Genomic DNA, 14,241 nt, shown 5'->3' with positions numbered 1-14,241 from the left:
TTGGCTTGGGAGCTAGACAAAAAGATTGCGGTCTGGTCGTGTTGCATAGTCCTGGTGTATCTGCGGCTCCCTGCTGCCCTTGTACACAACCGTGCCTAAAAGTACACACACATAAATTACACTGGGGCAAAATCAATACATTCCCAGCTGACCGGCCATGATGTCAGCAGCACAAATGTGTCTCCCCCTCACTCCCCCCTGACCTGCCCTCCCAGTAGGCGTATCCGTGTGCCTGTGTGTGTCGGTGGTGACTCCCTCTGAGGAGTGTGTGCTTCCCAATTGTGTTGCTATGTGGCCATATTGGGAAGAAGCTGTGTGCAACTGCAAAGAGTAGGTGGCTTCAGCTACAAAAAAAAAAAGGCGTGGTTGTTTAGTACAAGGTGTTTTTTCTCTCTCCTCACCACAAATCATACAAAGTAATGTTAAATATCTGGAGATGACGTGCAACCTCACAGTCTACGCGGACGTCAAATTCTCTCCGCTTCCATCAACTGCAGGTTGTGTCTCGTTAATTGGAATCGTTACGAAGCTAATTTATGCTGGTAGTTTAATTAGAAAGAGGGAACTTCTAATATTTATTTTTTGTTAACTCTGAAGGTTGTGGAAAAATACTTGTAGTGGGTTTCTGAGAAAATTGAATATGATATGAAGCCAATAAAGGAGGCTTTTAAATACAAAAAAAGCTTCGTTATGGCCTGTATAATAGGACAGACTGCTGACTTTAAAGATGTGAAGCAGACAGTCAATGACACTCTTATTAACGCGGCTCAAGCCATAAAAGATGATTAGAAACTAAGCTTGTTATTCAATTTGCTGCATGTTGAGTGGAAGTTGTGTGGGTGGAAAACGTGTGGTAGACAAAAGGTGCAAGTTCAGACCTGAAGAGACTGAACTTTTTAACTTGTCCAAAATCTTCTTTTAAGTTTTTTAAACAAAATCTTCAACTTTTTACAGAGACTGCAGAAAAAGATAAACAAAACGCAGATGCACCTTGCATTTTTAAAGTGACAAATTAGGACAAAAATCATAGCAAATTTCAGAATTGCTCATGCGTCCAACTGTTAAACTCTTTGGAGTTTTCCTTTTTCATTTTCCGACCAGACTTGCCCGTTGCTGACACTGACACAGGCAGACGTGGGCGGATCGATCCAAAAATATTATAATACCGATACCGTCTGCATCAGTATCGGATCGATGCTAGCATGGCAAGATTGATACGTTAGTTTCCGATTTAAAAAAAAAAAAAAATCTTATTTCATTTTTGCATTAAAGTTTCTCAACCCAAACTCAACAAATATTGAGTTGTGACTTGCTCTGAAATGTAATTTTTTTGTACTTTATTTAGAAATAAACACACACAAATCTGTTCTGTTTTTCTATTGTTTCTGTTTGTCACGTTAATATGTCATCAAACTATTTTGCAGACACAGATCAACTGTGTACAAATTTTATTCTAAGTTTTAGCCAATTAAATCAAAGGAAAAACAAGAAAAACACCTAAACGTCAGAAGTTTGATATATAATCAAACTAATATAAAGTATCTTGATGCTATTGGTATCAGCGATACTGTATTTATTTGGTATCGGTTCCAAAACGCACAGTATCGCACACCTCTAGCCTATTATCGAATAGTCTCTCCTAACTCACAACAAATGTCATCTCAAGCAACCAAAAGACATGGCATATAATCAAATCACGCCAATTGAGTCACACAAATCAATTTTAATCATATAGTCGCCATCAATAATTCCATTTGATTTTCTCGATAAAGACATAAAACGACACATTCCGCGTTCATTTCCGCCGAGTTGCCTAATGATACAACTAAGAGCTGCACTTAGAGCCCCAGCTGCTTCTAAAGCCCCAGTGGGAATATTACTGTGGCATTTAAATGGAGCTCGTTCTGCTATTTTCACTTTAACCTCGCATACATTTCTAAAATACCATTTCTGACGTAAATAAAAACAAATCTAGTGTCTCGCGGCGTCTCTTCTAATCGCGCCCCCCAACCCCCTTGTTGCCCTGTAGGTTTCTTATCACTCATCTGGAGCAGCTGCTGTTCCGGTTCAGCATCATGCCTGCCTCTGTCGGACTGAACCACCCCCACTTCTACTTGCGTACCCACTCTGTGTGCATGCTCCCCCCCCCCTCCTCTCGCTCTCTCTCTGTCTGCTGGAACGCACGTCCAGGAATCACACTCACGCTTTCTCCGTCTTTGCTGCTGCAGAACGGACCGTAAAGCTTCGGGCTGCTGCTGCTTCTTCTTCTTCTTTTCCCTTCCTCCTTCATCACCAGAGCGGGACTCCTAGTGCGGTAAGAGGAGTGTAATATATCTTCAGTTTGCGTGCGTGTGTGTGTTGAAGCTGAACGCTCGCTGGGAGGGTTGCTTCACTTGTGGGACGCGCACCTGAGACGCATGTTGCCACGTTGGTCGGGGTTGCAGAAATCCAAAGAAAGAAAGAAAGAAAAAACAAACCAAAAAAAGGGGGCTTATAACTGGGAGTCCACTCTGAATCTCATAGAGTTGCTGCTTCGGACCGTCTGACCCGGATGGTTGATGGTTGCTGGTTGCTGCTTGCGCCACATTCATAGTAACAAGAGAACCAGAGGCTGATCGGGAGGAGAGCAAGGCGTGGTGATGGGATTCGGGTGTAATTGTTGCAGGTCCGGTGTGATGTATAACAGCAGCAGCGGTTCGCTGTGGCGGACCGGACAGCTGTTGAGCAGGGAGCGGGATCAGGAGCACCTTTTAGATGGGATCCATATGTTGGTGGATCCGGAGCTTCCGCGCTGATCCGCTCAGAGCAGGGAGGTGCAGGGTGCCAAGCATTCCCCCCCCCCCCCCCCCCCCACACACACACCCCTACACACACACGCAGAGAGGCAGCTGCTGCTGCTGCTGGTGGCGTGTGTGTGTGAGTGTGAGAATGCGTGTGTGTAGTGGGCGTCTATTCACTGTCATCTCAACAGCGGGGTCTGCGAAAGGGATTGGTGAAAGTGATAGGGTGTGCGGCAGTCAGCTATGCCTGTCAAATAAATAAATAAATAAATAAATAAATAAATAAATAATACCGCGTGCGTGACTGTGTATGCCGCGCGCGAGGGAATGTGTTTTGAGTTTTCAATTTCCACCTCAAAGCGATTTTGGTTTAAAAAAGAAAAAAAAATTATATATTTTCAAACAGAAAAATGGTTTCCATATATATATATATATATATATATATATATATATATATATATGGAAACCATTTTTCTGTTTGTTTGCTTTTACTCCTGTAAGACTAACTTAATTGGATGCTAGTTAGAAACATAAAAAGACGTGGAGATGGAGGAAAGATGAATCAAACGAGGAGGGAGAGGGCACGTGAGAGAGAGAGAGAGAGAGAGAGCAGAAGACGTGAGGTAGAGAGATGGCGCCCTACACCAGCGCTTTTCTGAGTTATTTGATTTATCGCCTCTCCAATGCGCACTGACGCACACAGCTCTGGGAGCCCCCCGCTTTTAATACTTGTCATCTTCACCGACTGATGAAGATCACGTCGCACTGAAGGCTGGCGACCTATAATGTCTGCCGGGAACGCACCTTCTCAGCCCCCCCACCCAGGAGGTTGGGGGAGGTTGCCCCCCTCCCGCAACCTCCTACCCCGGCGGGCCTCCACGGGGGCGAAACACACGGTTTTTAGTCATGGACGATTATTACCGTCGCGAAAATGTTCATCATCGCCTGATGCGATGTGACTGAAGCGAGCCGGTGGGCATCCGGTGCAGATCTGTACGGCCCGCTGAGGGATCGGGATTTCATTTCTGCCTCAGAGTCACACCACAAGTTGTAAGAAGTCGTTTATGCTCCTCGTTGTGATTGATGCGTGCATTACTCATTCCGCCGGTGCGGGCGAAGGGGAGGATAGCGGGAGGCTTTTCGGGAAGTGTGCCAGAGTGTGAACAGGCTTCACAGGAAATGCCGTGACTGGACGGTTTTTCAACGGATTCTCTTGAAAGAAGTGATTTTCTTTAAACGCCAGGGCCATATTTTGTAAGCTGTGAGCCCCTGGGCTGTGGTGCCCACTGGAGAGATGTGGGAATAGTAATTTACCCTCCAAGTCAAATCAATCAAATCCATACCATTTGATCTGCTCCCACAGTCCTGAGGTCTAATTTACCAAACCGACATTTAACAATTATGTTTGAATCTTTTAGCTCGCAAATCCACACACCAAACGCTGTTTCCAACTGCTTTTAATTATTCTATAAAGTGTGGTATTCAGAATTCAACTTAAACGTTCATAGCCTGAGCATATTTTGCAAAGTCCACTGAGACAATATTTGTTGTGAAGTGGCAATATATAAATGAGCTGAAATTAATTAAAGAGCTTTGGTTCTGATTTCCTGTCATCCAAGAAGTTTGTCTCTGACAGAAAATGAGGCAGACATCTCCCAAAAGTGTTGCTTTTAACATATTTTTTTAATTAGCATTTTATGAAGGAATTACGGATTAGTTCCAGAATTAAAAAAAAAAAAAAATCGACAGAGAGACATACTGTATTTATTGAGATTACAGCAGTAAAGCTGTTCCAATATTTGCTTTCCAGCTGGTGAATTATAGTTTTGTCTTCATTGATGAGCTTCAGGTGTTTTCAGGTTGGAAGGCCTCCTTGCCATCACCCTAATCTTTAGCTCCGGACACACATTTCCCTATCAGATTCAAGTCAGGACCTTGACTAGGCCACTCGAAGATGTCAACATTACCTCCAGTCAGGAATAAGATTTTGGTAGAATTACATTATTTCAAATATAAATATGCCACGGCTATGACTAATTTGGGGCTTAATACTGTATTTAACAAAAAAATATCTGAAGCAGATTGTCATCTGTTGATATCCAATTTCTAAATGTCTAAATGATGAGTTGTAATGTGTTCACATTGTCTATTCTTTGGTTATATACAACACATTAGAGGGTCTTCTCTCTTAGTTTTCAGATTGTTAAACTAATAGGAGACCACTTTTATAAACCAACATTGATTACGTTTCTTTGTCAAGTTTTAAACAGTAAGCTTGTTCCACGGTACGCTATGAATTGCAACTTAACAAGCAAGTTGCTACGTAGTCAGTAAGTGAGAGAAAATGATTCTTTCAAGTCTGAAGGACAGGCTTTTAAAAAGAATATGGACCTGTCAGACATAAAGTCTGTGGCTTATTTACTAGCTTGCTTTCGTTTCAAATTACACGAGGTAAAGAATGTGATTGAGGCTTGAGGATTTAGAGAGGAAGTCTGAGTCAAGTCAGTAGTCAAAGTCTTAAACTCGAGTCTTTCTCCCTCTATCGAGACAAATATCTCTTACCAAAGCAAATTACAACTGACTGATAGTTAGGCACACTTTAAGTCTGGAGTTCATAGGCTTTGTCCACTTAAAAAGTATTTCCAAGATGAGTTTTGTACTTGTCCCTTCTGACTATCACATCACATCACTTCTAGGAATATCTTCGTCTATGCAAACCCCCCCAAAAAACAAAATTTTATAGTACTTTTGATAATTGAATGCAGTCAACGTCTGCATTACAAAACGTTGTAGATATTGCACTAATGTAGAAAAAAAATTGTTTGTAACTAAAATCACGGGAATACGCAATAAGTCATTAAAAATCGTGCCGTGCCATAACCCTCAAACTACTTCCTGTCGTCTTCTTCGTCATTTCCACCAGTAGTAATATTCGGTTGTTGATCACATGACTCGAGTGATGCGAAAAAAGTGTTTCCATTGCAGTATTACCAAATACAGCAATTTCAATACAGCCCCCCAAAAATAAAACAAAAGAAAGAAAAAACCTTAAACTAACTCAAAAACACTTTATTGAAAAAACTTATTCTTTTCTCCAAAACTGGCATGTTTCTATTAAGCAAATTTATTTTCGGAATTCTAGTTTTCGCATTTGGAAGCGCAGCTATTGAAACGGAGCGAAAGCAAAGTCACTGTGAGCGTTTCTCTAGAGCTTATCCATAATGTTTGACATGTTCAAGGTCAATAGCTTTGTCAGAATTGGGGCAATGATATCGTTGCTGTGATACAGTTATACACACTGGTTATTTACAACCAAAAAACATCCATGAAAACAAAAAACTTTAGCTGATAATAGTATAGTTTTGGGAACATACAAAAATGCCCAATTCGCAAAACATCCATTAAACAAACTGAACCCTGGTGTGAATTTTTCAACTTCTCAACATCGTCAATATCTAATTTGGCCTCATCGTTATGTTTTTAATTCTTCTCTGTGTCCTTGACTCGGTGTTCATAACCACCTCCTCCTCTTGGTCTACCATCACCACTAAGCCCATCTCCATCATCATCATCATTATCATTACTTTCAGCAGCAGCAGCGGCATTATCTGCAATTTTGGGCAAAACATTGTTTCAGTGTGGGACGAGATCCAAATTGTCTCCCCTCCTCTCGTCTCCTCTCCTCCCTTGTCGCTGTCAGGTTTGAGAAATGAGACGCCGTGAGAAGACAGAGGTCTAAAAATGCCCCCAGTTCACAGACATCGTGTTCATAAATCTTCTGTTGGGGGCGATAGGCGAATGAGCAGTCCCCTGGAGTCTGACGTGATGCTCACACTCTGACACATCGCCAAAGAGGCAACTGAGATTACAAATGTATTTAGGATTCCTAAATAGAGGTTTTGAGTTCAGTTCATTCATAGAGAGCCAAAGCGTAACCAGATATCAACTCACTGCTCCGCTGTACAAACAGATCCGGTCCATATGCAGCCACTGTCAGTGTATGAATGTATACATTCATACATACATTCCCTACGAGAACACAAAGTCTTTTGTGGTTACCTGGTCTTTCAAAGTAAACAACTGAGGCTGTTCTTTGTTGATTCCTCTGTGACTGGAAGTTGTACGGTCATGTTAGACAGTATGTAATTTGAAGCACGTTTGTTTCTTAGTACTGGAAAGCAGTGGAAATCATTCAAGTGACTGAAAAATGTTCACAGATTAACATGAATGAATTTTGAATGTATGAATTCAAAATTCACACATTTTGAATTGAAATTCAAAATGTGTGAATGGCAGAAAATTGTCCAAGGAAATCCAGGCGATCGCATCAAGTCGTGACAGATTTTCCCCGAACAGTTCCCAGTGAAGCTTAAAAAAAACGAGCCCCTCACCAAGCCGCTCGTAAATCACTGGAGACACGCGAGCGTCGGTCAACCAAGCCGGTACTGCAGAACCATCTGATGCTGGGAGTGGATCTCATAGGGTCGATACAGAATGATACTCATAAAACAGGAGCTGTGCATCTACAATGCTGAACGGTAAAACGCAACTCTGGCGTATGAGGCCTTATTGATCTTGTTCTGTTCTCAAGGGTCACCGTTACCAAGGATTGGCTAAAATCCAGAGGCTTTATGTCTGTCTGAGCAGTTCTTGTGCAATTCTTCCAATATGTGCAAAATGGTGAGAAATGGTGTGTATGTTGCATCCCTCGTCACCTTGGCTCACACAAACCCTCTGGTAGTAAGGCAAAGTGTGGCTTAGAAACACCAGCCGTTTTTAAGGCAGCCCTACCTCGAGATTCAACTTGGACTGGTTCGCTTAACTCTCCTTCTTTCCCTTTTCCTTATATAAATTGTGTAGATCTGTACAGAAGTGTCCAAGTCCTGACTTGTGTGTTTTGTGACAGAGGCTACAGACTTTGCAGCAATCCCTTATTCTGAGAAAGCAGAGGACGTCTTACTGCGTTGGGGATGCAGTAGAAGTGGAATGAAACAATTCCCTTTAGGAAGAAATCTCCATCATTAGGCTCTGCAATATGGACTTAAAGTTTTATCGCGATATTTTGCAGTTACCATTGTTATAACGATAAAAGTGACGATAAGAACTATTTATTACATCTCCTTTAGGTGTAATAAAAGAGATGTATAACTGCTGTGTGTCACAGCAGTTATTGTCCCATAAACAGAATCAATGCTCTTGAGTAATGTAACAAATTTGTATCGCGCTCCTTTAGAACACCAGTCATGTAAAGAAGTGTGGTAATTGTGACACTAAACTACAAATGGCAACTCTGTTTTCAAATTTATTGGTATTTATTTATGCTTTAATTGAACAAACTGTGGTGAAAATAGTAAAACTATCAATCCTGACAGTACGGACAGCTTTGGTGGGTTTCAAACATCATTCATTGGGATTTATCATGATAATGAATCAAATTTCTCATCATGGTAAGAAATTTATCTCGATAAACAATACGATAAATGCCCACTCCGCAGATTCTTTGGTCTAGTGTCACTTTCTATGAAAAAGAAAACCAGTACCAACAGTTAATGCCAGTCATAACTTTATTGGTGGCTTAATCTTCAAGGGAAAGCCTTTACTTTAAATTACTTTTTTTTTTTTTGTATTTACCACAAAAAAAATCAGGGCAAAATTTAAGTTTAGGTAAAGCATCTGTTGTGTATTCATTAAATTTTTTTAAAATATATTTTTTGACATTTGTAGAGAAATGTGAAATATAATAGATATTTGTGGAGAAAATGCTTAAAGAAATGCAGAGGGATGTATTCTAGGAGAAAATGGGTCAAATATGTTTATGTAAAAAATGAACACAGAAAATAAGAAAATGTGTGAGGCTGTCTATTAAAGTAAAATAAGTATGATCATCTTATTGCCCTGTGCTGCGGTTTACATTTACAACAGCAGAAATATCAGACTGCAGTCTGCCTTTAGAAGTTTTTGCCGCGTTCGTCTCTATTTTAAGTCCTTTCACTGTGACTACACGTTTTGATTTTGCTTTGTTGTCTGCTTCGCTTCGCTTTGTTCAGCCTTGAAAAGTAACTGTTAGGATTAGGAGCTCCAGCAGCATGTCAGGGACTGGAAATGGAACGTCATGAACAAAGAGAAGACAATTAAATGCGTGATCAATAAACACACCTGGCGTACATCTCCACAGCAAGTCACAATTAAGGCAGCGAGGGAGAAACAGATAAAAAGAAAAGTATTTATACTGATTTGTGCGTGTATGTGATGTCATACCTACCTTCTTGGGTAAATTAAAGAAATCTCTTGACAATTGCAAACCTGACAACCGAAAGCTATTGCAGTTAATCATGAAAGTTGAACAGAGAAAGACAAAGTCATAGATTTCGACTGGGGTTTACTTTAGAGAGAGTCGCCTGGCAAACTCTTGCCAAATGATATAAGTGGTTGAGACCTGGCCCTGCTTAAATGACAAACTACTGTACGCTAAACCTTGGAAGAGGAATGTTAAGAAGAAATTCTCAAGTTTTTTTTATAAAAACGAATAAAGAACAGAACAGAACAATTGCATTCTCCCAGCCCCACTGCTGTCAGCTACAATCCAGTAGACTAGATAAAGCACCCTACCAGTTCCTCTTCTCTGATTCAAACAAAAAAATGTCCAGTTGGGTTTCCAACCAGGTAGTCCCACAAGATTGTAGCACTGACATTCTCAGCTACTCAGTGATGTCTCATACTTTGCCTGCTGGATCTCCAGCACACACTGAGAATGACAACTTTCTGTCCTGTTGTTTGGAATGGTCAAGAGTTTTACATTTGCACTTTTGCATCCATTTGTATGCCATACATGCTTTTCCTGCAAGCATGTTATGCCCAGCTGATATGTGCTTTACTGTTTCAGAGTGATTATTTGCATAACCTGCATCTTGTGTCCAGCCTAATGTGGTAGACTCTAACTTTAATTGCTCTTGTGCCCTGTCCCTGTTCCTGTGCTGCCATGACCTTTGCCTCTGTACTGTCTTTTAAGTCCAGCCTTCTGAAGACTGGTTGGAGCTTTTAATTTGAGCCATTTTCACAGTCTGCCGCTAGATGCTATGCAGGTGCATATCTTTCCATGTTGGTTCCAGGCACCCAAAAGATCCCCGGTGCTATGAGAAAACCCAGCTGATCGGTCTCTGTGATGGTCCTAGTGAGTGTAATCCAGAGTTAACTTGCACAGGGTACTGTGACGATGGGCGGAGTGCAGCAGTCACACATTGGGAACACCTGAGTTGTTGCTTCAGTCCTGTATAAAAGTGAGAGGCGCCGTATTGCATGTTGCAAACATTTATAAATCATCATGCCCTTGTGTCCTTTTCTCTGATTTGTTTTTGTCAAAATCCCAAAGCTAGGTTGTGAAAAATGGGGGGTCGTCCGGGATTTGAACCTGGGACCTCTAGCACTCATACTTACCTCGTGTATCTAGTCTATAGGAATGATAATAAATTCTACTTTTATATATTAGAACATGGTGCCAAAAGTAGGTTGTAGGTCAATTTAACTGTTTTGTTTTTTTAAAGCTTCCACAGGTCACACATCCTGCTGCATAGCCTCACCATCAGTTCAGCAGCTGTACATCTTGTTCTATTCGCCCACCTCTCATCAGAATGTCCTGATAGTCCAATGTATGATGCACACACTGTAAATACATCTAACATTCAAGCTGGTATGACATCATCTATGTATATATATATAATTTGTGGATTAAGCTATCCCAAATGGACAAATTCATTCCATATATCTCTGTGTATGTATCTGTAATTTTGCTTATCTTTTAAAATATGAGCATTGTTTTCAGACGCATGTCTCTCAACAAACACGACATGGATAGCGTGAAAGACAGGACGGCTTAGGAGACAGATGCTTTCAAATGGTAACTTTACTGTTCGTCTACAACAATAACGCCAACGCAATGGGGAGAGAAAATCTCATAGACGTCCAACTGTTTGTTCTCTGGCATTGTGAAGAGCGAGACTGTGGCTGGTGGTGATAACTTGGCTGCATTTTCTGATGAATGCAAACCGGATGGGAAGGGAGATATGAGCGCGAGGAAGAGGGGTGGCCTCAGGGCAGGACAAAAAGAGCTTCAGCCTGGTTGAGTTGTTATAATATGGGCCTGGCATTCAGAGCTGCCACAGGCCTTTTTGTAGCTACTCTGCATTCACAATGAGCAGCAGTTGTCTCAGAAAATACCCTTTCACTCAACAAATGAACAAGCTTTGGGGGTATTTGTGTACTGCAGGTAGCTTTTTACAGTCAAACTGTAAATTAAAGATGACAAAGGCTATAAATGTGTATATTGCTTTACAGATCATTTGGGTCTTTGAAATAGAAATTGCTGTACATGTTAATAACCTAAGTGCATTGAATACTGATGGACTAGCATGTCGTACCACCTTTTTGACTCTGTCAGCAGCAGCATGAGGAAAAGTCAGACAACAGAGAGAAGAGATGAATAATAATGGAGCTGATTCTGCAGTTTATTGAATACCGGTCTGAATGTATTTGATAGTACAGCTTGTACAAAAAACAGAAGTTTAATTTGACGTCGCCTTAGTAACGACTTGATATACAGTATGATAGACTTTTTGACCCAAGCCCCCTCCTTTATTTTAACTCTTACGTCTCCTAAAGCTGTTCTGTTTTGAACCTTTTTTCTTTTTTTTTTTAACAACATGAAGCATTGTAACCCTCTGCTTTTTGGACAATGGTGTCAGATGTTTTCAAAAGACAAGAATAAAAAGATGTAAATGTAAATCAAACTTTTGTCTACATTAAATTGCTTTAATTTTCCATTTGTAGTAGGCGTACTCATTTATTTTACTTCCATAAAATTTCTATTAAAAAAAAAAATCGTGGCTTGTCTCTTGATTTTCTTTTTTTTACTTTTAAAAATTCAAACTTCTAAAGGAAAACTGTTACAAAACTCAGATGACTCAATGAAATAACGAATAGCAATCTAGCAAAAAAAAATTCAGTGAAATTGTCAACTTGATCTCCATCATTTCTAATATGTCTATTCTACAAAAAAAGAAATAAAAAAATCTTAAATTAATCAACTTTTTACTGTCCCTTTAAACAAATGTGCAGCAAATATAGCGATATTAGTATGGAAATAGAGTAAAATATAATAAATCAAAAATACTTTTAGTTGTTTTGAGAGGAAAAATGTCACCTAATGGAATTAGTAGAGATTATGAATCATTCTGAAATATGGACGGATTTTTTTTCTGCTCTTCTGTGTTTTTTGTGTGTTTTTTTTCCTGCCCTAGTTTCGTCTGCTGGTCTCAGAAAAGCAGCGGCTTAGATTTTCAAATATGCAGAAGGCACCTCCGGTGTACCCTTGGTGCCATCCCTTGGACATGTTCTTCTCCACATCCTGAAGCTCCGCAGCTCAACCTGAAGTGGAGCTTTAAAGTTCACCACACACTAAAGTGATGTTTATCAAATGTCTTTGCCGCAGGCTCAACGGGCCAGCGACAGTCACGGTGTGGACTCAACTGGAATCTAAAAACCCGCTTCACTGTGCTGGGAGGATTTTTGTTATTTTTATTTGGCTTTGACACCTTGATGTTTGATGTTTTACATCTCTGTACTTTCTTTAAAACATCCCACATAAAGGAGTTTAAGGTAAAGGATGAACATAAAGGTCGTTGTTAGGTACTTTTTTTTTTTTTAATGCTTCCAGTAAGAGAAATGGAGGAAAAAAGTCCCAAAACTTGCTGTGAGGAACAGAATAATTTCTTTTTCGTTTCAAAAGTGGCAAGGCTGACCATTTTAAAAATAAAGTAATCATTAAAATTCACAAATCAAATAATTAAATTTACCCAACCAAATAAAAAATATTTTGTTGTGTGACATTTATCTTTCATTCAGCACATTTGCATGCTGTGCATTTTGCTTCGGCCACATTTAGGGGTGGGCATTTACAGCATCATTTATCGTTTGTCGCGACAAATTTCTTGTCATAAGAATTTGGATTCATCTTCAAAATAAATTTCGAATAATGCAAAAAAAAAAAGTATAAATTTTTACTTTTTTTCCTCCCATTTTTTCCCCATGAGAGCATTAGTAAATACCAATAAAGTCCAAAAGTATTATTATTATAATTTTACGTGTCCTAAAATATTTATGAGTGTGCCACTCAAAAATATGATTATGAGTCAGAGTATATGAATCAGACTTCTGTAAGTATGTGGCATCTTAAAGAAACATATTTCACATAGGGATGTTTTCCAAGAGCAGCACTAAAGCAGTGACCTACAGGGTTTTTCATTATCATTTTTACTGTTATCACAATGACACTAGAAAATATGGTAATAAAATCCTGAGTCCACATCGCTGCTGTTTCAAAGACTGCTTCCCTCCCAACGTTTGGACCGATGCAGTGCAGGCTAATTACAGTCTGAGTAGCTAAAGAACACAAGCCATTCCTTATTTAACAGATCTCAGTTTGGTTCAGCGAATGGGACAGAGAAAAACAATTTCAAGCAGAGTTCGCTGGGGCCCGAAACAAGACAGGCTCGATGTATGATTTTTAATTGATTATACATCCACAGGCATCTTTAAAAGCCGGCAGATGAAAGATGCTAATTAATTTTAACCATTCCTTTTTTAAAAAAAAAAAATCCAAAAATCCATGGAGAAGAAAGGAGTCTTTCTTGTTCACTGATTGTTGTATCGACTTAAATAACATAAAATTGGTCAAATGTTCTCATGTCAGCTAAACTTCAGTTACTTCAGATAAAATCATTTTAATGCATGCTGAGCTCTGTGACAGTAGAGCTCACAGTAGAGCATCCTACAATCCTACATTTATCTTTTTTTCCCCTCAACTTTTACATTGCCACTACAGACTTAGAGGAAGCGTCCTGCCATGGAGCATCGGTCTTATCTTGCACAACAACTGTACTTTGCCGCCTAAGATAACGTGGAGACCGTCTTCTTTAATGCCACCGTCTGCATCAGAACAAAATTTGCTCGGTTTACTGGAAGAACGGCCGTGCTTCCCGAACTCTCCGAAAATCAAAAGGAATCCGTTGCGGCCGTGATTTGCTGCACGGACCTGAGAAGATCTCTGTCGATCAATCAGACAGGTTGATAGATGTGAAGAGCAAGAACGGGCTTGTGGGGACGAGATGCGACAGGATTTTCCTTTTCACTGTAGTGCACTTTTTTCATTGTGCAACCTCGTGTAATTTTCAATTCGCTCTGTCCAGATAGTCACTTATTTATTTATTTATTTACATTTTTTTTTCTCCGCCACTCATGTCCAAATTCACAACAGATCTCATTAAATTTTCATCTAATCTAATCTAAAAAACGTGTTAGCTGGAATTACACATTTTCAAGCAAACCACTCAGAATAAAGTGCCAGATTATTTACGGTGTTTGTGTGGGGGTGTGCGTGTGTGTGTGTGTGTGTGGGTTTGTTTCTAAT

At 40.0% G+C, this 14,241-nt stretch overlaps 1 protein-coding gene across 2 annotated transcripts in view; it reads left to right on the top strand.

Moving 5' to 3' along the window:
- Window positions 1-1,717: 1,717 nt before the first annotated feature.
- LOC116720303 (protein phosphatase 1 regulatory subunit 29-like) overlaps window positions 1,718-14,241 on the top strand; it is a 199,969-nt gene continuing 187,445 nt past the window's right edge. For both annotated transcript variants that reach the window (XM_032563476.1, XM_032563475.1), the window contains exon 1: window positions 1,718-2,314. The gene's annotated coding sequence lies outside the window, so the exon portion shown is untranslated. The remainder of the gene's footprint in view (window positions 2,315-14,241) is intronic.

The sequence above is a fragment of the Xiphophorus hellerii genome, chromosome 5 (assembly GCF_003331165.1).
Source record: "Xiphophorus hellerii strain 12219 chromosome 5, Xiphophorus_hellerii-4.1, whole genome shotgun sequence".
In the NCBI taxonomy this organism is placed as follows: domain Eukaryota; kingdom Metazoa; phylum Chordata; class Actinopteri; order Cyprinodontiformes; family Poeciliidae; genus Xiphophorus; species Xiphophorus hellerii.
This window is presented reverse-complemented; position numbering and strand designations above follow the sequence as displayed.